We start from the raw sequence: 25,114 nt of genomic DNA, 5'->3' as shown, positions 1-25,114 counted from the left end.
GCAATGCTTCATCAACAAAAAAGTAGAGGTATTTCCTCCATTTCCAGCTCTGTCTCCGTTTTGTGTATTTTCTGACATATAGACAGGGTTCTGCCATCTTGGGGTCATGTGAGCGGAGAACGTGCTTTGATTGGCCACTAGATTAGTTCAGTTCAGCTCACATAGTGCACACACGGCGGGTTTCTACCTCCCGTGAGGCTAACATATCTGACTGGTCAGATATTCGGCTCAGCGTCTTGTGAGGCAGAAAACATTGAAAATCACACTCAGAGAGCAATCTGCTGAGCAAACAGTCATCTGAGGCCGTTTGCTCAGCAGATTGCTCTCGTGTGCGGCAGGTTTAAGGGAGAGCCCAGCCACCCTGTGGAGAAAACCTATTTCAGCCACTTGTACCTGAAATCTCATTCTTTCGGTCACTACCCAAAGCTCGTGACCATAGGCGAGGGTAGGAACATAGATCAACCATTGAATCTAGATCTTTGTACCATACCACACCATACCATACACCACACTGTACTGTACCATACCACATCATACCATCCTATAGCACATCATACCATAACATAGCATACCATACCATACACACCACACCATACCACACCACACCACACCATACCATACCACACCACACCATACCATACCACACCATACCGTACCATACACCACACCGTACCGTACCGTCCCATACCATACCTTACTATACCATACCATACCATACCATACCACACCATACCATACCATACACCGTACCGTACCATAGCATACCATACCATACCATACACCACACCATACCACACCACACCATACCATACCACACCACACCACACCATACCATACCATACCATACCACACCACACCATACCACACCATACCGTACCATACCGTACCATACCATACCTTACTATACCATACCATACCATACACTGCACCGTACCATACCATACCATACCATACCGTACCATACCATACTACACCACACCATACCATACCATACACCACACCATACTGTACCATACCATACCATACCATTCCATACCATAGCATACCATACCATACACCACACCGCACCACACCATACCATACCATACCATAGCATATCATACCATAACATACCATATCATAGCATATTATACCATACACCACACCGTACCGTACCATACCATAGCATATCATACCATACACCACACCGTACTGTACCGTACCATACCATACCATACCATACCATACCATAGCATATCATACCATACACCACACCATACCATACCATACCATACCATAACATACCAAACTATACCATACCATACCATACACCACACTGTACTGTACCGTACCATACCATACCATACCATACCACACCACACCATACCATACCATACCATACCATATCACACCACACCACACCACACCATACCATACCATACCATACCATACCATACCATGCCATACCATACCATACCATACCATACAACCTTCACTTGTATTGATCTGTCAAAGGCCTTTATCACTGTAGACCATGCTGTTTTACAACAAAAGCGTCCCTGTTTTGGATTGTCTAAACATGCGATTGGTTCACAGACTACTTGAAAGACAGACCTCAATGCGTTAAATATTATGGGTTGTCCTCTGAATTTTTGAGTGTCCATAAGGGAGTACCACAGGGTTCAGTTTTGGGACCCATCTTGTTTATAATGTATATCAGTGACATAGGACAAAATGTGTCAGATGCTAATATGCAGTTTTACGCTGATGACACAATCATTTGCTGTATTTGAAACACCCCCACTACAGCTGTTGACTTCTTGCTGAAAGCTTTTAATGGCACTTTTGCAGTTAAAATTGGTCCTCAGTGCTGACAGGACTAAGCTAATGTTGTTTTTAAACTCTAAAGAAAGACCTCTAAAGACCTCTAAGTGTGCCCTCAGTGACCACTCTTGAGGGAAACATCACAGAGGTGGTCCACACATACAAATACCTTGGTATCTGGCTCGATGACTCCCTCTCCTTCAAGCCCCATGTAGATAATCTGGTGAAGAAACTCACATTCAGACAGGGTTTCATCTTTTTTTAAATAAACAGTTTTCCTTTTGTGGCAAAAAAACGACTAATTACTGCAACATTTCTGTCTATTCTGGATTATGGAGACCTTTTGTAGATGCATGCCTCAGCACAGTGTCTTGGTAAGATTGATGGGGTTTATCATGCCTCACTGAGGTTTATTACTAACTCTAGACCACTGACCCATCATGGTGAGTTGTTTTCTCCAGTGGGACGGCCTTCTTTGTCCACCAGGAGGTTGGGACATTGGTGCACCTTCATTTATAAGGCCATGCTTGGATTACTACCCACCTACATTTGTAACTTCATCTAGTGTAACCTCTCACAGTCTGCGTAGCGATCATCTGTTACTCTGTGTTAAGTTTGCTCGTACCAAACTGGGCAAAAGGGCTTTCGTTCACTCTGCTCCTTCTGCATGGAGCAGGCTGCAGGAAACTGGAAATTAACCTAGTTTATCTCCTTGAATATATGTAAAACCAGACAGAGCCCTTGAGACGGATTCCCTGTGTTGTAACTGCCTTCTGTAATTTTGTACATAACAGTCTGTGTGACTGACACATGTAACTTCTACTGCCTCTTGGCCAGGACTCCCTTGAAAATGAGGTTTTTAATCTCAATGGAACCTCAAGCAAAGGAGAAATTAATTAATTTTAAAAATGCCATTTGATTTGATTTGATTTGATTTTGCGCATTTAAACACAGCATGCGAGCTTACTAAAGCACTGCATGCCAATAATCATAAAAGGATCACTTCAGATAGTTCAAAACAGTCAATAAATAGTGATTAAAAACAACCTAAAAGCAAATTAACAAGGGAAGTAGAACATTAAAATAAAGTCATTGTCCAAAAGCCAAATCATAAAAACCGTGACTTGAGGGCAGCAGCGGTTGACAAAGTGAGATGGGTAGAGCCTTCCAGAGGACGCTGCCCACTTGCTTTATATTTCACGGTTGGAGTGCAGGGTAGCAAACTGACTGCTGATCTCAGTGAGCCACCGGCACATGTTGTGTGAGCAGGTCAGACTGACAGGATGGTGCAAGACCTTTCAGTGCTTAAATCACACCCTGAATGTCACGGGCAACCAATGGAGGTGCGCCAGAACTTTCAGTTAAATCTAAACCTTCTCCTGAGTAAATCTCATGATTTGGTTGAATAAAACCTGATCTGAGTGTGCTGATCAGTGAAGTTTCTAATTTATTTGATAATCTGATGTTTATTAGAAATATTTCAGGCTGTGACAACACCTAAATGTTATTTAAGTCTATTTTTTCTTATGTCAGTGAATAAATTCTGCTTTTATTCTTAGTTAAGCCAAAACTGTCACGTCCTGTCCTGTCTACTCTTAGGTTTTGTCTGTGTCTCCGTTGATTGCTGCCACCTGCCTCTTGTTTCCCAATCACCTTAGCTCCCGGTCCTCCTGTATTTAAACCCCGTCTGTTTTGTGTCCTTTGTGGAGTCATTGTTTCAGTGTCCAGCGTGTCTCTTCAATAAACCTATGTTAAACGGACTCACCTGTTCGCCTTCTTCCTCCCTGTGCTTGGATCCTCCTCTGATCACCAGCTCGCTGCCCGGCACGCACGTGACAAAAACTTCATATTTGTTACCACGGTGATCTCGTCCAGTCAAAGACATCCTTGTTCTTAAAACAGAAAACCTAAAACCTAATATCCATAAATCTGACTTTGTGGCACAGCCCTGGTAACTATATTGTTTGAGTGGTTTTCTGAAGAGAAACTTTCATCGTTCATCAGTTTCCGTTTTCCTTCCGATCACTTGGTTTCATTCCCCGCAACACCTGAGGTACCAAAGCCAGATTCTCCCACATTGAGCCGAAAGTCAGAGTTTTTGGTTTCCATGGTAACTGCGGCACGGCTCATAACCTTCTCATGAGCAGAAAGAAGTCCTCTGGAAATCCATCTGTGCGTTTCCCTCTGTGCATAAAAAACAGAACGTAAAACATGGATGCACCATCTGTGCTGCTCATTCTGCATGAATTATGTAAACTAAAAACATATTCATGAAATCAGCAGAACAAATGTGGCTCGGTGACCCCACATGAGTTAGAAACGTCTCAAGTCTTAACTGCACATACTGAACTTGGATTTTTAAGACAGTATTGGCTTTTACACTTTTATGAGGGATTCGAACAGCATACTGAAAAAAAGAGTACAACCAGGAATATCATATAGACATGAACGAATAACAAATCATGAGCAAGGCACCCATTCTACAGGTGATACTCAAAAAATTAGCTTAAGAACCTGCTCAAATAGTTCATTTATGTCTCTAATTCAAGCTAAACGTGAAACTAATATGTGAGACTGACTCAGTCCATGCAACGCCAGACAGTTCAAACCTTTATTTGTTGTAATTGTGATGCTTGTGGCTCACAGTTTAGGAAAACGTCACATTCAGAATCTCAGGCAACTAGAATATTACATGAAATCAATAAAATAAAGATTTTTAATAAAGAAATTTCAGACGTCTGAAAAAGCGTCGTCATGAATATTCAGTACTTGATTTGACCCTTTTTGCTTTTTATAAATGAACTTTTGCACCACATTCTGATGTTTCAGTTTCATCCGAATATCGCTGATCTCCAAATCACAAACATTCAGGTTAGAAATTAAAGTTGAAAATATTAAATAAACTCACTGATACGTTGAATGTTTATTTACAGGAATGAGATTTGCCTTGATTCATAAAGAGGTTAAATCAAAGAAACGTCCTGTCCAGTCCTGGAAGGCAGGCATTCTGCGTGTTTTAGATGTTTCCCTGCTCCTCTTCTCTTGATGTGAGTTCATGGGTGATGGTTTTGTAGAACTATGGAAAAGGTTAATCGACCTGGACTGTTGGAGTGGAGGATGGTGGCCCTCTAGGATCAAGATTGGATGACACCATAACATACAGTGGTGTGAAAAACTATTTACCCCTTCCTGATTTCTTACTCTTTTGCATGTTTGTCACACAAAGGCTGTGTCTCAATTCAGGGTCTGCATCCTACGTTGGCCGGATTCGTCGGCCGGTTACGTCACAGCGCCGCGACTAGGCCTGTCCCAATTCGAAGACTCCTTCAAATGCGGTCGACGAATCCGGCCTTCTTTTCGCCTGAATGAAGGATGGCAGTGGCGGCTGGCCAGTAGAGGGCGATAGGGCGCCGCCCTCCCAGTTTCCCCACTGTTTTTAATTTTTATTTAAAAAAATAAATAAATAAAATTAACAATAATCACATATTCTAAGTTAATTGTGTGTTTTGTAACAAAAATAAATCATATATATATATTGGTCTCTGCCAATCTCTGCCGGTCTCTGCCGAGCGGTGGAGGCTGTGTGCTGTGTTTCAATCGCCCAAACAGGACGGGACCAGCTGTCCAATTGCTGACAAGAAAATCAAAGGGTAGGAATGGGAATGTATCCAATCAGCGTCGACGTTGTTTCAGAACGTTTCAGAAGCATGATGGGCGATAGAGCTACCGCCAAGCCTTTCGTTGGTGTTCGGTAGCACTCGGAGAGTCTCGACTCCAGCACGTTTTTGGTCGTGACTCGTGACGCACATGGAGCAGACGCAGACATGGACGACAGTGAGCCTACAACCAGGATACCGGATCTCAGCAGCCACTGAATTCAGTTCGGTCTCTTCTCCAGTATCCGTTCGAGAGGAGAACTATGGTGGAAAAACTTAATGTCAAAGAGCTTGGACCAGATCAGCCCGACGTAAAGATAAGCCAGCAGGACAAGGAGAAGGGTAAACTGTACACACGACGCTTCTCCCAAAATTGGTACACCAGGAAGCAGTGGCTAGCTGGATGCAATCAAGCTAATGCGTTATTTTGCTTTCTGTGTTTGTTATTCAAAACGGCTGGGATCCACAGAAGGTGGATGTGGAACTTGTGTCTCATTGGGGACTCCATTCATTCTCTGACTGAGGAATGCAGCGCATCAGTGCAGCAGCCAACAAAGAAACGGAGGACGTTTGGACAGGGAGAACAGCAGCTGGGTGCAGAGGTAAGCTGTACATTACATTTCTGTAAACAAGACAATCAGAATCAGAAATCCTTGGTTGTCCCACAAACCGGGACATTTGTTTAATAACATGTACATTGTTTAATGTGCAATAACTGTAAAAACTCATTTCAACACACATACCTATTATACATATTTAATCATGTAAATGTGTATTTCAAGTAAATTTGTACATACATCAATCTGATTCCATTTTACCAGTTACACATCTGCTGCAGCAAACAAATTTCCCAGCTTTTGGGACAATAAAACATTTCTGATTTGTCCCAAAAAGTGGGAAATATGACATTTGTAAGAGGATACTGATGACATTATTTCCTATGAAAGTGTTTCCACTTTCCATAAGTCCTAACAGTGTAAATTTCTGGCATTTTGTCTAAGTAGTGTTTACTACCATTACTGTAACAGTGACCTGCTCATAATTTTTCATGTTCACTCAAATGTTGAAATTAAACAAAATGTTTTTGTTACTTGCCTCTTGCATTGCCTATTTACCATTTATGGTCGTGTTATTTTATGTGCAATTTAATGCAGTATTTTTCAACCTTGGTCCGCAAGGCAGCGTGCCAATAGTCAGACACACCTGGATTAATCAGTTTGTCCAATGATGTAAGACAGGAAATAAAAGAGCTGTGCTTAATTCAGGAAATAGTGAAGTTGTGCACAAAGCTCAGAAAGCACAAGTTTGTTTAAAAAAAAAATAGCACAGCCCCACCAAAAATATTTTTCACCAGCCGCCACTGAAGGATGGGTCCGGTGTATCCTTCAATGGGTAGCATTTCCCAAGATGCCTTGCGGGCCGGCTGGCAGAAAAACGGCGGACAGTGAAGCGGGAGCTGTCGGAGAGGATTGCGCATACAAGTGCTGGCCAGTAAATTAGAATATCATCAAAAGGTTGAAAATATTTCAGTAATTCCATTCAAAACGTGAAACTTGTACATTATATTCATGCAATGCACACAGGCCAATGTATTTCCAATGTTCATTACATTTAAATTTGATATTCATAAGTGACAACTACTGAAAACTCCAAATTTGGTATCTCAAAAAATTAGAATATTCTGAAAAGGCTGAATATAGAAGACACCTGCTGCCACTCTAATCAGCTGATTTACTCAAAACACCTGCAAAGGCCTTTAAAAGGTCCCTCAGTCTTGTTTTGAAGGCACCACAATCATGGGGAAGACTTCTGACTTAACAGCTGTCCAAAAGACAATCATTGACACCTTGCACAAGGAGGGCAAGACACAAAAGGTGATTGCTAAAGAAGCTGGCTGTTCGCAGAGCTCTGTGTCCAAGCACATTAACAGACAGGCGAAGGGACGGAAAAAATGTGGTAGAAAAAAGTGTACAAGCTCTAGGGATAACCGCACCCTGCAGAGAATTGTGACGACAAACCCATTCAAAAATGTGGGGGAGATCCACAAAGAGTGGACTGCAGCTGGAGTCAGCGCTTCAAGAACCACCACGAGGAGACTCATGAAAGACATGGGATTCAGGTGTCGCATTCCGTGTGTCAAGCCACTCTTGAACAAGAAACAGCGCAAGAAGCGTCTCGCCTGGGCCAAGGACAAAAAGGACTGGACTGATGCTGAGTGGTCCAAAGTTATGTTTTCTGATGAAAGCAAGTTCTGCATTTCCTTTGGAAATCAAGGACCCAGAGTCTGGAGGAAGAGCGGAGAAGCACAGAATCCACGTTGCATGAGGTCCAGTGTAAAGTTTCCACCGTCAGTGATGGTGTGGGGTGCCATGTCATCTGCCGGTGTTGGCCCACTCTGTTTCCTGAGGTCCAGGGTCAATGCAGCCGTCTACCAGGAAGTTTTAGAGCACTTCATGCTTCCTGCTGCTGACCAACTTTATGGGGATGCAGACTTCACCTTTCAACAGGACTTGGCACCTGCACACAGTGCCAAAACCACCAGCACCTGGTTCAAGGACCATGGTATCCCTGTCCTTGATTGGCCAGCAAACTCGCCTGACCTTAACCCCATAGAAAATCTATGGGGTATTGTGAAGCGGAGGATGCAATACGCTAGACCCAACAATGCAGAGGAGCTGAAGACGACTATCAGAGCAACCTGGGCTCTCATAACACCTGAGCAGTGCCACAGACTGATCGAGTCCATGCCACGCCGCATTACTGCAGTTATTGAGGCAAAAGGAGCCCCGACTAAGTATTGAGTGCTATACATGCACATTCTTTTCATGTTCATTCTTTTCAGTTGGCCAACATTAGAGAAACAAACATTTTTTCATTGGCCTTTAGAATATTCTAATTTTCTGAGATACCAGATTTGATGTTTTCATTGGTTGTCACCTATAAATATCAAAATTAAACGTAATAAACATCGGAAATACATTGGTCTGTGTGCATTGCATGAATATAATGTACAAGTTTCACGTTTTGAATGGAATTACTGAAATATTTTCAACCTTTTGATGATATTCTAATTTACTGGCCAGCACTTGTATAAATGTCAGTATAAACTTGAAAACTGTTAGGTTAAGGACTTTTGGTGATACATGAATGTTATTTTAGTTAGAAAGGTTACAGTAAAAGTGCTCGTATGTTCGGCCGCTCGGTGTCGCACTTCTCCCGCTACGTTTTCCCCCTGATTTTAATAGACGTTTGTATTTTAGGGACAAGAGAAAACCAGGGAATTTATTAAGCTTAGGGCGGAGATGGACCACATGATCACTGGAGCAAAGTATTCGGCGGCTGTGGCATGGAGGTGCAATAACATCTCATATTTTAAAAACTCGTTTGAGTTTATTTTTTTCTGCAAAAACATGAAAGGAATAGCCCGTTGTCCTCTTTTCTCTTCCTGTTTCTTTTCTTACATGTTTGTTAAGACTATTCTGGAGAAAATGGGCGTCCAGGGGAAGGTGACAGCGATGACCAGCTTCTGGAGCTGATCAGGGAGGACATGAGGCTGCAGAGGGAGGCAGAGCAGCAGAGGGCACAGGAGAGAAGGGAGAACTTTGACAGCTTTTTACTTTGCTAGAAAAAATGGTTAAGGAAGATTAAACATGTACATATAAAAGAAATATCTAAATAAAATCAGTTCTGCATTAAACTCTTGAATTTTATTTTGGTTTACAAATGAGAATTGTTTACTAGAGGGTATCCGCTGGGTCTTAAGTTAAGACGTTAAGACGTTAACGTCTTAAAAGGTGATAAATCCGTTTTGGTCAAATGAAGACCCTTAGAAAGTATTAAAAACTATGATCACATCTTTGCTCAGGCTCAGCTTGTCCAAAGTATTTTCTCCGAATTAGCTCTCCAACAGTCAAGGAAATGATTAAAGATCTAAATAAAACTTCGAGCTCCATCGTTTAAAGTTCCTTCTCCCTTCTGCTCAGCGGTTCCACGGTTGCTAGGCGACGGAACGTTCGCCGAAGGAGAGGTGGGGACTCATGAAGGCTAGGCCTGTCCAAATTCACAGCCGTTATTATCCGGTCTACCCGGCCGACGGAGGACCCAGCCCACGTCGGCCGAGTAGGCTCGGTCCTTCGAAGGATGCAGACCCTGAATTGAGACACAGCCAAAATGTTTCTGATCATCAAACACATTTAACCATTAGTCAAAGATAACACAAGTAAACACAAAATGCAGTTTTGAAATGATGGTTTTTATTTAGGGAGAGAACAAAATCCAAACCTACATTGCCCTGTGTGAAAAACTAATTGCCCCCTGAACCTAATAACTGCTTGGGCCTCCCTTAGCAGCAATAAATTCAATCAAGCGTTTGCGATAACTTGCTACGAGTCTTTTACAGCACTCTGGAGGAATTTTGGCCCACTCATCTTTGCAGAATTGTTGTAAATCAGCTTTATTTGAGGGTTTTCTAGCATGAACCGCCTTTTTAAGGTCATGCCATAGCATCTCAACAGGATTCAGGTCAGGACTTTGACTAGGCCACTCCAAAGTCTTCATTTTGTTGTTCTTCAGCCATTCAGAGGTGGATTTGCTGGTGTGTTTTGGGTCTTTGTCCTGCTGCAGCACCCAAGATGGCTTCAGCTTTAGTCGATGAACAGATGGCCGGACATTGTCCTTCAGGATGTTTTGGTAGACGGTAGAATTCATGGTTCCATTTATCACAGCAAGCCTTCCAGTTCCTGAAGCAGCAAAACAACCCCAGACCACCACACTGCCACCACCATATTTTACTGTTGGTATGATGTTCTTTGTCTGAAATGCTGCTTCTACGCCAGATGGAACGGGACATTTGCCTTCCAAAAAGTTAAACTGTTGTCTCATCAGTCCACGAGGTCTTTTCCCAAAAGTCTTGGCAATCATTGAGATGTTTCTTAGCAAATTTGAGACGAGCCCTAATGTTCTTTTTGCTTAACAGTGGTTTGTGTCTTGGAAATCAGCCATGCAGGCCGTTTTTACCCAGTCTCTTTCTTATGGTGGAGTCGTGAACTTTGACCTTAATTGAGGCAAGTGAGGCCTGCAGTTCTTTAGAAGTTGTCCTGGGGTCTTTTGTGACCTCTCGGATGAGTTGTCTCTGCGCTCTTGGGGTAATTTTGGTCGGCCGCCCACTCCTGGGAAGGTTCACCACTGTTCCATGTTGTTGCCATTTGTGGATAATGGCTCTCACTGTGGTTCGCTGGAGTCCCAAAGCTTTAGAGATGCCTTTATTACCTTTACCAGACTGATAGATCTCAATAACTTTTGTTCTCTTTGTTCTTGAATTTATTTGGATCTTGGCATGATGTCTAGCTTTTGGTCCACTTCTCTGTGTCAGGCAGCTCACATTAAAGTGACTTCTTGATTGAAACAGGTGTGGCAGTAATCAGACTTGGGGGTGGCTACAGAAATTGAACTCAGGTGTGAAACACCACAGTTGGGTTATTTTTTAACAAGGGGGGCAATTACTTTTTCACACAGGGCAGTCGGTTTGGATTTTGTTCTCTCCCTAAATAATAAAAACCATCATTTCAAAACTGCATTTTGTGTTTACTTGTGTTATCTCTGACTAACGGTTAAATGTGTTTGATGATCAGGAACATTTTGTGTGACAAACATGCAAAAGAATAAGAAATCAGGAAGGGGCAAATAGTTTTTCACACCACTGTATAAACAATGTCCCTAATCCAAAAAGATGTTAAAACAGGATTCCATAAAATATGGAGATGTAAACATTGTAGAGAAATAGAGTGATGTAACTATCTAGAGTTGTCAGCAGGTGCTCTTATTTTGAAAGGATGTTGTCTGGTTGTTAAACGACGAAAATCTCCAACTTCACAGTTCTTAGTTTAAAGAAGAAAACACATCTGGCCAGGCTGTGCTTCTCTTTGGGATGGCGGTGAATAGAACTGAAGTCAAAATGGAACTGAGCTTAAAATGGCGTTGCCTTGTTTTATATCTCTGAATTGTTGATAAGTTTTAGTAAAGCGGATTGGACACTTTAAGTCAACAAGCCAGATTCTCCTGCGGCAGCCGAAAGCTCTGATTGGTTGGAACAATGTGTCATGCGTTTCTATGGAGATGAGGGTCAGTCTGTCTGTACAATAGTCCTGTTTTCATTAAACACATAAATCATGACATCTTTATTCCACAGATCATTCACTTGATTATTATTGATCAACGTCTGTTTCGACTAGCTTTAATCACAAATTAAGTACTTTGATTATTGAAAAGCGTTCTTCTTCTCCTTCTGGCTCTTCTCCTGGAATGTAAACAGTCTGAAGAACACCCGACCTTGGCGTTTTCTACGCGGGTGTTACTGTGTACAGGGGCAGCTGTGTGGAGCTGAAAACTATGAAGTTCATAACGTTACAACATTATGAATTATTATATCATTATTGTTACATTCTGACTAGAGCACATCAAATTACGGCACTTATTCCACTAAATTCATAAAAAAATTCTTTAAAAGGTTGATTGCATTTTCCTCGTCAGGGGCACGCTGAAATTCTGAACTGAACATCTCGTGACGGCACAGAAGGCTTGTGCTGATCTGCTGCTTGAGAAGCAAACAAAAGGAATTGGTCGTTGTAAATGGAGACATTATCATTAATTTATATCCAGTGCCAGAGACTTGGGAGCTGCTAATTGTATCTCTGTGAAATTACGTGATGCTGATTGAAAGTTCCCGTTTGAGTCAGAAAAATTCACGAGTTTCCAACCGTGGTAATCTACCTCCTAATTAGGAGCCTATCTTTGGTCTCCTAACTAAGAAGTGGGAGGAAGGAGAGATTGAAAAACAAATGTTAGAGGGAATCAGCTGACCACCCCCACTATCTTACACTGTTCTCTCGTCCTTCGTGTATAAATACAAGATCCTCATTTAAAGAAATATTCGTTCCGTTTATTTATTACAACTCTACTTTCATCTTTCCACATATGTTCAGGTATATGTTTCTGGTATTTTCCCATTTCTTAGCAGCAGTGAATTACATGAATGTAGAATAATTTATAAACCAAAGCTTTAACTCTTTATGACTCTAGCAGAGGTGACTGTTGTCCCACCCAGAAGCACGAGCTTTGGTCAGATGGTTCGTCAACTCTGGATCTTTACTTCTGCCCAGGTGTTATTTTATTTAGCTGTTTTTTAAAGAAAATGTCTGTCTCTGTTATTTCAGATTATTGGACACCTTCACAGTAATGGTGAGAATCTTCCCGGTTGCTCCTCCCATTGTCAGATTATTAATGTCCTTACTGAGTGCTGGCCTGTGTCCCACGCACCCCATCGCCTGGCCCTCCAGCTTTAATCACACCATTAGAACGTTCTGTTCACATCAGTGTTGCAGTTGTTTGTCTGCAGAGCCAGATGCACATCGGATTAGTCGCACACATCGATGAAAACATGAGCTGTTATCCAGCTAGAACGGGATTTTAGCCCTTTCTCATGAGAGGCAGGGCCCTGAGTGGGAGGGGCCTAGACTGTAATGTGAGGCAAACGCGGAAGTTCGAGGTGTCATCCTTGCAGCGGAACAGTGAAGTCATGCGTTTCCACCGGTCGCAGAAGCGTAGGGTCACATCGCTCCAATAGATGTGCACTCTGCGTCTGTTTTACACTACGCTTCCAAAGCGCATCAAGCTCAGCAGCTCAGACTGGGCCAGACAGGAAGTCAAACCCAAAGCAGTGGAAAACTGCCAGAGAGTTTCAAAATAAAAGTCGCATGGAGATTTCCAGTTGTTTAACTTGTAAAAAAAACTGTACATCATTACCTGTGAAACCTCTGCAGCCGAATTAAACAATACTGGAAATACCCCACAGATATTTTTGGATACCTACTTCCAGCTTTCTCCTGGAGTGTTATGGCGGGAACTGCTGAAATCACAGGTGGTCCTGGAATTTTCTGGTGATTTTGGGACCAGTTTTGCTTCCAAACGCTCGCGGTGACAATGGAGCTTGCACGAAAGATGCTATATTACACGTCGCCTGCATGAAGTGGAAAGGGTGGGTGGCAGCGTGCTCCGTCGACCCGGCCACTGAGGAAGACCAACAAGGTTAAACCTCACAGGCCAAAATGTAACATCCATCTTTAAATGTTTCAATGGAGGTGGTTTGACCCATGATTCACTAAAACCTGCACCAGGACTCAAAGGATGTTCGTATGTTTGGTTTGTACAGGATTCCTTCCGTCTGAAGGCTTTGTGAATGCTTTAACATCCTGAAAGAACACAGCTGGAGCTCCGTAACCAGCGTGGGCATCTCTGACAAATTCCTTTCAGAATAAATGAAGAACAGACATGGCGGTGTTATAAGGGCAGAAACAACAGCCCGATAGAACCCAGAAGATTTGTTCCAACCCACAAGACCTGAAACAATAAAAATGGGATGACTGAGACTAATTAGATTACCCTGTTTGATGGTAATGTCCTCGGCTGGATGGAGCTGATAAGCACCCTGAACAAGAGACCACTGGGGTTTTAATCAGCGTGCAGAGTCATGAGGAAATTGCATTTATCTGTTGCTTTAGGTTTCTGAGGTTTTTAGTGTAAAAGAATCTGCTGCATCACAGAGTCTGTGCACCGTCCCTGACAGGTTCTGTTGTGTGGATCCTGCATAAAAGAACATTACGGTTCGTTTCCTGTGCTTGATCAGCCTCCTGACTGGAGTCGGATCAGACGTTCAACGTACTTGTTGCACATTTGGCACAAAAAAGCAAACAAAACAGACATGAAAAGTGTCTCCTGGAAGCCAAACTGAACCCTTCAGAACAGCAGCTTTTAAACAGAGATGATCCGCAGCTTTTCAAGTCAACATGAGGTTTTATTGGTGCAACAAAGAAAATATTAGTTTATTTCTAACGCTGAAAAATGCATTTCTGCTGAGAGTGCTTGCATAATTTCTTCTCTGACAAAACACCTGAACCAAGTTTAAGGATTGCCAACAATTAAAGCTGGACTGAAACTCCTAATTGTGCTTGTGTTTTGTTGAGCTGAGCTCATAGAGAATAATATATGAGACCACCGGCAGCCAAACAAAGTTACACAACACCACAGGGACCGGTAAGTTGGACCCGGACCACACGGGGAGTGACGGATGAGGTGTTTTAAAGTACCGCAGGAACACAGGATTTTCTTCTCCGAAGGTTTTTCGTTAAACCGAGTTAAGGTACGATACATCAGGATCTGCCCTGTCTTCTCGATGTGAGCAATTACAGCTTTATTCTGCAGGGCGCTGGAGAGTGGAGCTGCCCGGTGTGAGGAGATAAACCTTCAGCATGGGGCCCGCGGTGCTTTTCACAAATGACTGTTTTGGGTTTTACATTCTTCTCTCCTGGGCCTCTGTGGAGCAGCCGAGTACCCGCTGAACTCTTTTTCAGCTTTGATGCATTCTGGTCCAACAGGGAAGCACCTGGTGTGCAAGCGGCCCGTCCTTATTTAGCAAGAAGTTATTTCCAACCGCGTGGGCCGATTGCCGGATTATAAAGTCAGGGTCCGACTCAGTCTAGCAGCTTTTTTTTTTAAAGAACTGTGTGAAGCTCTGATTTGTTATCGGTCTTGTTTATGTCGTAAACGGGGAAGACGGTACAAAAGTATTCACCAGTAAACATATTGAGAATTTTCTCATGGATGTAGTAGCTGCGACAGGGATGGCTGTTGCAAAGCCCTGCGTCTGTAATAATGTTGACTACATGTGAATTTGAAACATTCCTGTGCTGGACATTCACGGAGAGCTTTTATTTGTGACGTCAACAAAACCATTTCTGAATTTTTAACATTAAATGTTTGGTAAGTAGTACCTTCATCAGAAACCTGTCATGTCCAGTCTATGGATCATTATCCACACCTTCATCTCCTTACGCTTCTTAAGCTTGGTTTATGCGTGACGCATTCACTTTCCGCGCGGTGATGCGGCTCGTGGATGGAACGCGCTTCACAACTCGCAGCGTTTATGGTTCATGCGGCTCGTCTCTGCGGTGAGCCAATATTCTCCCAAACTGTAGGGGGCAGCATGGAGCTCTACAGCATGCATCCAACACTACACCATAGTAGAAGTAGAAATGACTGTTTACAACATGGCATTTCAGCATTTTTAACAGCGTCCTCGTCTTTTCCGACAGTGCGAGCTATTTCTCTCCAAGAATTATTAACAACATGTTGATCACGGTGATCTCTGAGAGCTGAATCATACAAATGTCTGTATTTACCAACCTCTGCCATACTAGTTCTTGCCGGTCCTCCATGTTTTTCCGCGTCCGTCCATCCGCGTGGTTAGAAATTTTTCTGAGGTGCGCGTTGCGGAAAGTTTGGGCCGTGCGGAGACGCGGTGGAGGGGCGTGGTTGTTAAAATGACGCAACTTTTCCGCGCGGAGCCGTGCGAACCTCGCGGACGCGTCAAGCATAAACCAACCTTTAGACTACAGCAACTGTCTGAGCGAAAGCTCCCTGGAAATTTCCTCACATTTTATCACAATGTTTTTCCCCATTTTTGATCTTTTCTATGTTTTACTTTTTTGTCCTTGTGAAACACCTCGTGATTTTTCTCTTGAGAGGTGCTAAATAAAAACTTCTTCTTCTTCTTAATCCCAGTACTCGCACTGCTCCCTTCAGTAAAGTGCACTCAGAGGAAGTATGCAATAAGGCTTTGAGTGTGTGGTACACAAGTGCGCCATCGACCACGATGCATGGCAGGACGCCAGTTGCTGTTTGTGCTGCTTTGTTTAAAACTTTTATTAAAGAGCAACTCACCCCCTACAAAATTCTTACTCAATGCCCACTTCCTGTTTGAAAAATGCTGTTGCCTAGCAGACTGAGAGGGCGGAGCCACTAACAAATACACACACACACAGGCTCACAACGACATTGTGACATCATATGGTACCAGCTAACATTCTAGGGTACCTCTTAGCCAATAGCGATGGCAGATTTAAATTCAAATGCAGTGCAGAGTTTTTACCTGACAACGGCACAACACTGATAGTTTTAGGCAGAACATTAAAGTTTTAACTAAAATGCACTAAAGTGCTAAACTATTGACTACACGTGTCTGCAGCACGATTAGACACACATTCATAGTTTATCGGGGGACAAAAAAGCTGATTTGGGGGCGACTTATGTTTATGTATTTAGCAGACGCTTTTGTCCAAAGCGACTTACAAGTGATAATCGGTATATTGCCCTTGAGGCTAACAACAATAACAACAACAACAACTTGACATCAATCATGGAGAGGAGGGAACAAGGAGTGGACAGTAGAGAGGGGGGGGGGGGGGGGACAGGTGCAGGGAGGGTGCTAGTTTAGAAGAAACTCCTGAAGAGCAGGGTCTTCAGGAGCTTCTTGAAAATTGAAAAGGAAGCCCCTGTTCTTGTAGTGCTTGGTAGGTCATTCCTCATTTGTGGAACTTGCTCTTTAAGCCTCGTTTATCTGGTAAAAACAAAAGGTAACACTGTGGAAATCAGTCAGATCAGTGAAACTATTGCATTTTTGAAAGATATCTATAGATATGTGTGTAAATAAACACCAAACCAAGAGCATTCAGCTCTGAGTTTCTCATCCTCTTAGTCAGTCCGCTGGAGCCCCGCGGGGTTGGAGCAATCACAAGTGATGCAATCATTTAAAAAAAATAACATGACTGGGTCGTTCCACACTTTAAAAACAAAGTTTTTACATGTGATGTTGAATAAAAGGTGATTATGCACACGGCCCCTGACTCTGCTGCCCTCGCAGGACTTCCTGGAGACGCTGGAGGACTTGGACCTGAGTTATAACAACCTGGTGGACATCCGCTGGGAGACCATTGCTCTGCTGGTCAGCGTCAACACCCTCAGCCTGGACCACAACCTGATCGAGAGCGTTCCCGAGGGAAACTTGACTCTCTTCTTGAATTAATACAAAGTGTGTTACGGTCCCTGAATAAACAAAGAATTGTAAATCTTCTAGTTTTTGGACTTTTGAATTTTTATGCTCGTGATTGCCCCCTCAGGCCAAAAGCGTAACGGCAGCTTCAATAGTAGGCTCGTGCACGAGGCGCACATGCTGTACGTGCACACTCCTTAACGAAAATAACAGCTGAGACAGTCCTGTGTGTGTGTGTGTGTGTGTGTGTGTGTGTGTGTGTGTGTGTGTGTGTGTGTGTGTGTGTGTGTGTGTGTGTGTGTGTGTGTGTGTGTGTGTGTGTGTGTGTGTGTGTGTGTCCCAGAGGACAGAGGACAGGAGAACACGCAGCTAATTAATTAAATAATTTGGTTCTGTAGCTTTCTCTTCAGCACAGCCGACAAAGGTTTATGATGGGTCAGTCCTCCTGCATGCTCAGATCATTCCCTTCCCTTGCTTGAAAAATTGTTCCAAAATGAAAGTTGAACCCACATCTTTTTTATCTGTGAATTCAATGCCGTTCGGCGAGTCTCAAATAAAAATGTGGGCATCTTACTGTAAAAAATATACCATTAATGTAAAAAAGAAACTCTAAATAAACCATATTCACATCCAGAATCAAACCCAGGTCTTCTGCATGTGAGTCAGACATCTTACAAGGTGAGCTACACACTAGTAACATTCATGTTATCTGTAACTTTTATATCGTTGATGACAGCTGAAACAACGTCAAACCAAAGAACGGTTCAGAGTGAAAATGGCTATTTTGTTGCTAATTTGCAGGAAATATCTAGAAGAAAGTTCTACAGAAAGTAGCTAAGGGTCCTCAGAAATGTAGCTAGCTTTGTCACTAGGCGTTAGGAACAGCGACAAAGGGGCACTGCCTCTCTCTCTGCTGCTAAAGCTACGGATAGCAAATGCTACGGGCGATGCCTGAGCGTGAACGCGCATGAAGCAGCCTGCTCGACCCGAGCATCTCTCTTTTTCTGTGATTTTACAGAAAAACAGGCAATCACAGTAAAAATGCCAGGGCTCATTCTACAGGACCAGGGCATTGCAGGAGAATGTATGAAGAAGACATTTATTATTTCTATACATGTTTTGGCTGTCACACTTCCATAATGCCCCTTTAAACATTCAAAGACCAATCAGACTGGATTTCCATATTTATATAGAAATTCACATCTTATTGATCAGATGTAGTGCAGGATATTTAGCTTTAAAAGCACCCAAAATACATACGTATGCTATTCCTACAATCATGAATGAGGAGTCGTTTGTGTGTTAGCCAGTAGTCAGGAACGAAATCTGCATTTAGCAGGTCAGGAATCAGCCACCCTTAATTGGGATTTGCTTGTTTAGCAGAAACATGTCAGAACGAGCCTTTTTCTCCAGTCAGTTTTAAATGAACAGGTTTTTTTTGCCCTTTATTTCAACTCTAAGAAGAAAGAATAACCTGCAGGATTTGAAACTGGCAGGTTTGCATTAACAGGTTCAGGAGTTCAGATGCATTAATTTAATGTATTCTGAATAAGTGGAGAAAATAGTAAAGGAAAAAGATTTTATGCCACTGAAAAGGTCTGACGTTCAGCTCGTGTGTGTCAATGCAAACATTTTATTATTCAGTATTATTAGTAATTAAACATTTCAGTACACCGCAGCTTCCGATGCACTCTGGGAGAGTCGTGGTTTGTTTTATTGCTTTTTATTAAATGTCTGCCATTTTTATTCTGTTTTAACAGTTTGTGTTATTTCTGCTTCACACATTTTCATCTTCGTTTGCTCCTGAATGTCTGTTTTTGTATTTTTGGAGTTTATTAAGCGTCTCATTATTTCAGCAGCCAGTAATTAGGTTATTATCTGTTTTCTCAGAAGAAGAAATAAACACTTAGTTTGAAAGTTTAGAAGAGAATCATCTGTTTACCCACATGCCACATCAGACATAAAATCAAATAAATGATTTGTTTGGGTCTCATCTCTACGTTTTGCAGATGATGTGGTTCCATCTGTGGTTCTAGGACGTGTTGTGAATCGTGCACTGGAGCTGATGGTCTGAAGAAAGGTGAGCTTCTTCAGATGTGAGGTCTGAGACGAACATTTTCCATCCAGATCAGGAGTCTTGGAATGAAACATTAAGATTAGTTGATTGATTGGGTTTTCCTGGAAGTGCAGAAATCCCAAGTCCTACCTGGAACTCTGTGGACGAATCATCTAGCCTGGGGACTTTATGGGAAACTCCCCAGGAGCTGGAGAGTGTCACTGGAGAAACCTGGACCCAGTGTTTTTCAGCTTTCAGCTCTAAGAAAATCGACATACGGATGATAAAAAAGACATCCCAAATAAATCTGTGCAGGGAATCACCAGATTCAGTCGAAGTTCTTTAAGGTGTGGTTCACTGGACACCCATGTTTTAATGATTGTGTCTGATTCCAACGGGTCACTCTGAGTGTTTCATGCAGGCTGAACATGAAATAGTCTCCTACACCTATCTCCTGCTTTAGCTTCTGATAGAAAACAGACGGCGAAACTCTAGGATTAGAAAATCCTGACACATCTACGTCACACTGTCACTAACATTCATGGACTCACCCATCTTGACTCACGACGGGGAAGGCTGTTGTTGGTTTAGCATCCAGGAAACAGCAGAGAACATCTCTGCTAATACAAGCTAACCGTTAGCATTAGCATCTCCACCACACAGCAGAACTCCTCCAGGCTTGGGTTATTTGTAGAAATAAAACATCAACATTACAGAGCAGAGTCAGTGGTAGAGTCGTGTTGCTGTTAGCCAATCAGAGGAGAGATGTCTGAAAGTCAGGAAGTAAGACTCAAATCCTGCCGTCTGAAGCTACTTTCTCGTCCTGCTGATTCATCCCTGTTGACACAAGGTGCTTTTTAAATGGTGAGAGGAATATTCATTGATGACATTTGATGAGGTGCATTGAACAGGTGTGTGCGTTGCGTCACGCATAAAAAGGTTGTGTCCGTGGGGCGCAGCTGCTTTAAAGGGAATAAGGAAGTGGGGTGAGCTGGGGAAGTGATATTTGTGTTGACCGTGTTAAAACAACAACCTCAATCACGTAATGGCTGTACCCGGTCAGTCTGTGTCAAGAAATATTGGATTAACTGAATCATGTGGAAAAGGAGGTGGCTCACATTGTTGGCATGGGTAGTCAGACAACTGATCCTCCAGGTTCAGTCCACGACTTCTCTCGCACGATCACAAAGTCACAACAACAGTAGTAAAGGATGTGCTCTTTCTCTAATTCAGCAATCAATTCAATCAATTGGACTTTATTGTCCCTTCAGCCATATACGGTTTGTACACAGTGAGGCGAAACAACGTTCATCCAGGACCAAGGTGCTAATGCAAGATAAATTTACGACATAAAATAACAGGGGAAACACTAAACTATCTAATTAAGGACAGAACAGGCTGACCGCAACAGGTAACACAGCATTGCACTCTTCGAAGATCCTTGTGTTCCAGCTTTGGAATCTGTGGAATCTTCATCCTTAGTTCAAAAATGACCCAGAAGGAGCTCTCATGTAATGAATAAGCTCCACCCTGTAGCTGTGTCTTCGGTTCTGTCGGTTGGAGAATGAATGGGGAAACCATGTACTGGTTCATGCATTCTGTTTCTGAGAAGGTTCGTGTTGGAGCTTCTGGGAATAACAGCACCAGGAACATTTCCATGTTTATTATTATTATTATTTCCTTCCACCTGTTGATCCACATTTTCCCTCAGCACCAACATCAAGGAGAAAGATGTGTGTCAGTACTTTTTGACTGGGAACTAAATGTGGTGATGCGTAATAAGATGCTACTGATGATGGTCGTCCCGCTGCCCTGGTGTTTCCTGCCAGTTCAAACTCAACAGAAATCAGGAAAGTCTTGTCTTTGCTGACCTCTGGTGGTTTAACCTCTCACCGACTCAAATATCATCTCTGATAACTTTCATCAACTCTCTGCAATCCAGGGTGATGCTGGATGTAGTTAACGGTTAGTTAAACAGTAAAAATAAAGACGCTTCTGACTGATGGAGTTGAGTTTCTGTTAAAGCTGCAGCCTTTGAAGCCACATGACGGAAAATTATTTTTTCTGTCCGATTGAAGCTCTTTTTGAACCTGATGAATGCTGTAGTTGAATCTGTGAATTGCACATGGATGAACGTTGGGTGGTCAGGCTGGAACAGCTTTAATGTTTTCGTCTTTTTTTTATCTAACTGTCTAGTGCCACAGTTTAAATCTAAAGGGGTGTCATTCCGTTTTCTCTCTTAAGAAAATGTAGTTGTTGAATTGATTCTGGGGAGGCTGTGATTTTAGTGCTCTTGGACTTGACTGCTGCCTTTTACACCATAGACCACAATATCCTGATTGGTCGACTGGAGCACTGGGTGGGAATATCAGGCTTAGCACTCCAGTGGATAAAATCTTACCTGTCAGGGAGGAATTTTCGTGTAAGACTGGGGGATTGTCCATCTGATACTGCTGATTTGCAATGTGGAGTGCCTCAGGGATCAGTCCTGGCACCTCTCCCCTTTTCCCTCTGTCTGCTGCCGCTGGGTGACTTGTTTCGTTGGCCCAACGTCAGGTTTCACCTGTATGCGGATGACTGTCAAATGTTTTTACCTGTATCATGCAATAACTCAAGTTCTTTTAAACCACTCTTGGACTGCTTGGAGGAGGTCAGGTTATGGATGGCTCAGAATTTATTGTTCTTCAACCAGAATAAAACTGAGACTATCCTGTTCAACTCGAAATACAAACATGGATGTGCCCAAGGGATTGACTCTCCTTCATTAGCACCTTTTGAGAAGGCTGTGGTCACCAACCTGGGGGTGAAGTTGGATGTGGAGCTCACACTGGACAGCCAGGTCAACGGAACAATCAGATCCTGCTACTTCCATCTCAGGAGAATAGCTAGGATTACGCCGCTTCTTTCACGTAAACATCTGGAAACTGTCATCCACGCCTTCATTACCACCAGACTGGACTACTGTAACTCGCTTTATGCAGGCATCAAGCAGGCCTCCATAGTGAAACTACAGAAGGTCCAAAATGCAGCAGCCAGGTTACTGACTGGTACCAGGAGATCTGAACACATCACACCTGTCTTGGCATCCCTACACTGGCTTCCAGTCTCCTTTAGAATTTTGTTTAAAGTTCTGGTGTTTGTTTTTAAATGTTTACATGAGTTGGCTCCACGTTATCTATCGGATCTGATCCATCCGTATGTTCCCGCAAGGAACCTTCGGTCAGCACAGCAGGACTGCTGGTCGTTCCCAAACACAGACTGGAATCTCGAGGGGGTCGTGCTTTCTCGGTGCTGGGGCCGAGGCTCTGGGATGAGCTACCTACACGTGTTAAACAGGCCGCCACGCTCGGCAAGTTTAAGAGCCGTCTGAAAACACACTTTTATTCTTTAGTCTTTACTCAAGAAGAGCCTCGTTAACGGATGGCTTTGCACTTTTTACTCCCCCACCTAGATTTTATCTACATGTATTTGTTGGTTTTTAAATGTTTTTATTTTTTATGTTTATTTCTGCTGTGCAGCGCTTTGTTTGGTCCTTGGGCCATGTGAAGGTGCTATATAAATAAAGTTTAGTTAGTTAGTTAGTTGAATGAATCAATAAATGAAAGTGTTATTGGTTCATCCATCCACTTTTTTATCTGGGGTTTGGGTCGTGGAGGCCCAGACTTTCCACTCCCCAGCCACTTGGGCCAGCTTCTCTGGGGGAATCCCGACGTTCCCTGGCCAGATGAGAAACTTAGTTCCTGCAGCGTGTCCTGGGTCTGTCTTCAGTTCTCTTCCCAGTTGGATGTGCCTGGAAAACCTCGTCAGCGTCTTTTTGCCTCTCAGGAAAAATTCCAACAGTTGCAACAACACAAAAGTAATTTAAAAAATCACAAAATAAAGAAGAGATTAAAAAAAGAAAATTTATGTCAAACATTGAATTTATTTATTTATTTATTTATTTATTTATTTATTTATTTATTTATTTATTTATGGTGATTTTTCATTATAATTATTTTGTAATTTGGCAAGTCACTGCACAACATCGTTTTGTTCTGTTAAGGAACAGAAGGACATCCATGACAGCATTTGTGAACAGATCTGTTTCGGTTCCTTGGATAGTTTAACATGTCCAACAACACAACGCTGGTTAACACCTAACTATCGCTTAACCAGCATCACCTCAAGTTCATCAGAATTGTTCACATTTCAGCAAAACCTGAAGTCAAGCAGCGTGATGCAGCCTAATGCTAACAGATGCTAGCATAGATTCAGGAAATATTCAAATTCCCTTGGTCACACTGTCACTAGCCATTAGCCTATCAATCTGATCAGAAAAGACCTTTTTCTCACACCTGGAGATATTTAGCTTCATGTACAACAGGTAAGATTATAATTGTTTAATATTTTCTCTGACAGCCTCTAGAAATGATCAGAAACATCACTCAGACAAGTTCTGTTCTCCAGCGGACTCCAGCATCTAACCTGAGGAGAACTGGATGATGTGATCTAGCTCGTATTAGAAGCTGGAATCCTGGGAGATGTTAAATGAGTCTCTAATATTACATCAAATTAACTGAACATTATTTTTAATTTCCCACATTCAAATGTAAAAAATATTACATAATTTGTTCTTCTGGTTATAGCTTAATATCAAGTTTTGGGAAGAATTAATCACAATTATTTCTATTTTTACATTTTGCTGTTATTTCAATTCATTCTTGCTCCTTATGCTCACGTTTTCCCTTAATCTCACAGCTTGTTTGTTTATCTTTTTATATTTTTCCGTCACAGCAGACCCGTAGGAGCAGGTGAGGATTTCAGGGATTTTTGTTTTAATTTTTTGTCAGGTTTTTGTCAGAGTCTTGTTGAGGAGAAGCGAAATTAAACCAGAAAATTCAACATGATTCTTTACCTCTCTTCATCTTCATTTCTCTCCACATGTCCTCCCTGGCAGCTGTTTGATGTCATGACCCAACATCCAATTATCTATTGGAATGTTTGAGAGCCTCTCTCTCACACACACACACACACACACACACACACACACACACACACACATACACACACACGCACGCACACACACACACACACACACACACACACACACACACACACACACACACACACACACACACACACACACACATACACACACACGCACGCACACACACACACACACACACACACACACACACACACGCACACACACACTGGGTAATACGACAGGATAATTGGGGAAGGTGTAAGCAGGGATAAAAAGTATGAGACGGAGACAGAAGATGAATATCCAGGTCAGGGTGGGGGTGTGAGGAAACTGACTGAATTTTAACTAGAATAAAGGAAATCCTTACAGCTAAATGCTAATGAAGAAACGTTTCTGTTAGACTGTTTAAAAATACCCGGCAGCGTCATAAAACAGTCTCATTAATTATTTCTATGTGTTCAATTCAATTAGGTAAATATTCCAATTCAACACAGTTTATTTACATAAAGCATCAAATAACAAGAGTTGTCTCAAAGCGCTTTACAAAGTAAACACTCCAGTTTAACCTAAATGTCACTTCATTAAGTTCAATTCATTATTGCAATTAGTTCAAAGTTTTTTTTAGTCTTCGAAAACCCAGCCGACTCACTGAGGAATATATATATATATATATATATATATATATATATATATATATATATATGCACATACATATATGTGCATATATGTATGTATGTATGTATATGTGCGCT

The 25,114-nt window shown here is 42.3% G+C and overlaps 1 long non-coding RNA gene and 1 pseudogene across 1 annotated transcript in view; both read right to left on the bottom strand.

Annotated features, from left to right (window-relative positions):
* Positions 1–365: 365 nt before the first annotated feature.
* On the bottom strand, positions 366–1,464 carry LOC139062588 (uncharacterized; annotated as a pseudogene).
* A 17,574-nt stretch (positions 1,465–19,038) lies between these two features.
* LOC139062543 (uncharacterized) overlaps positions 19,039–25,114 on the bottom strand; it is a 7,519-nt gene continuing 1,443 nt past the window's right edge. Inside the window, exons 2-3 of the long non-coding RNA XR_011516094.1 lie at positions 19,547–19,656; positions 19,039–19,476 (exon numbers count right to left, since the gene is read on the bottom strand). This is a non-coding gene — a long non-coding RNA (uncharacterized lncRNA). The remainder of the gene's footprint in view (positions 19,477–19,546; positions 19,657–25,114) is intronic.

This window comes from Nothobranchius furzeri, chromosome 13 (genome assembly GCF_043380555.1).
Source record: "Nothobranchius furzeri strain GRZ-AD chromosome 13, NfurGRZ-RIMD1, whole genome shotgun sequence".
Lineage (NCBI taxonomy): Eukaryota > Metazoa > Chordata > Actinopteri > Cyprinodontiformes > Nothobranchiidae > Nothobranchius > Nothobranchius furzeri.
This window is presented reverse-complemented; position numbering and strand designations above follow the sequence as displayed.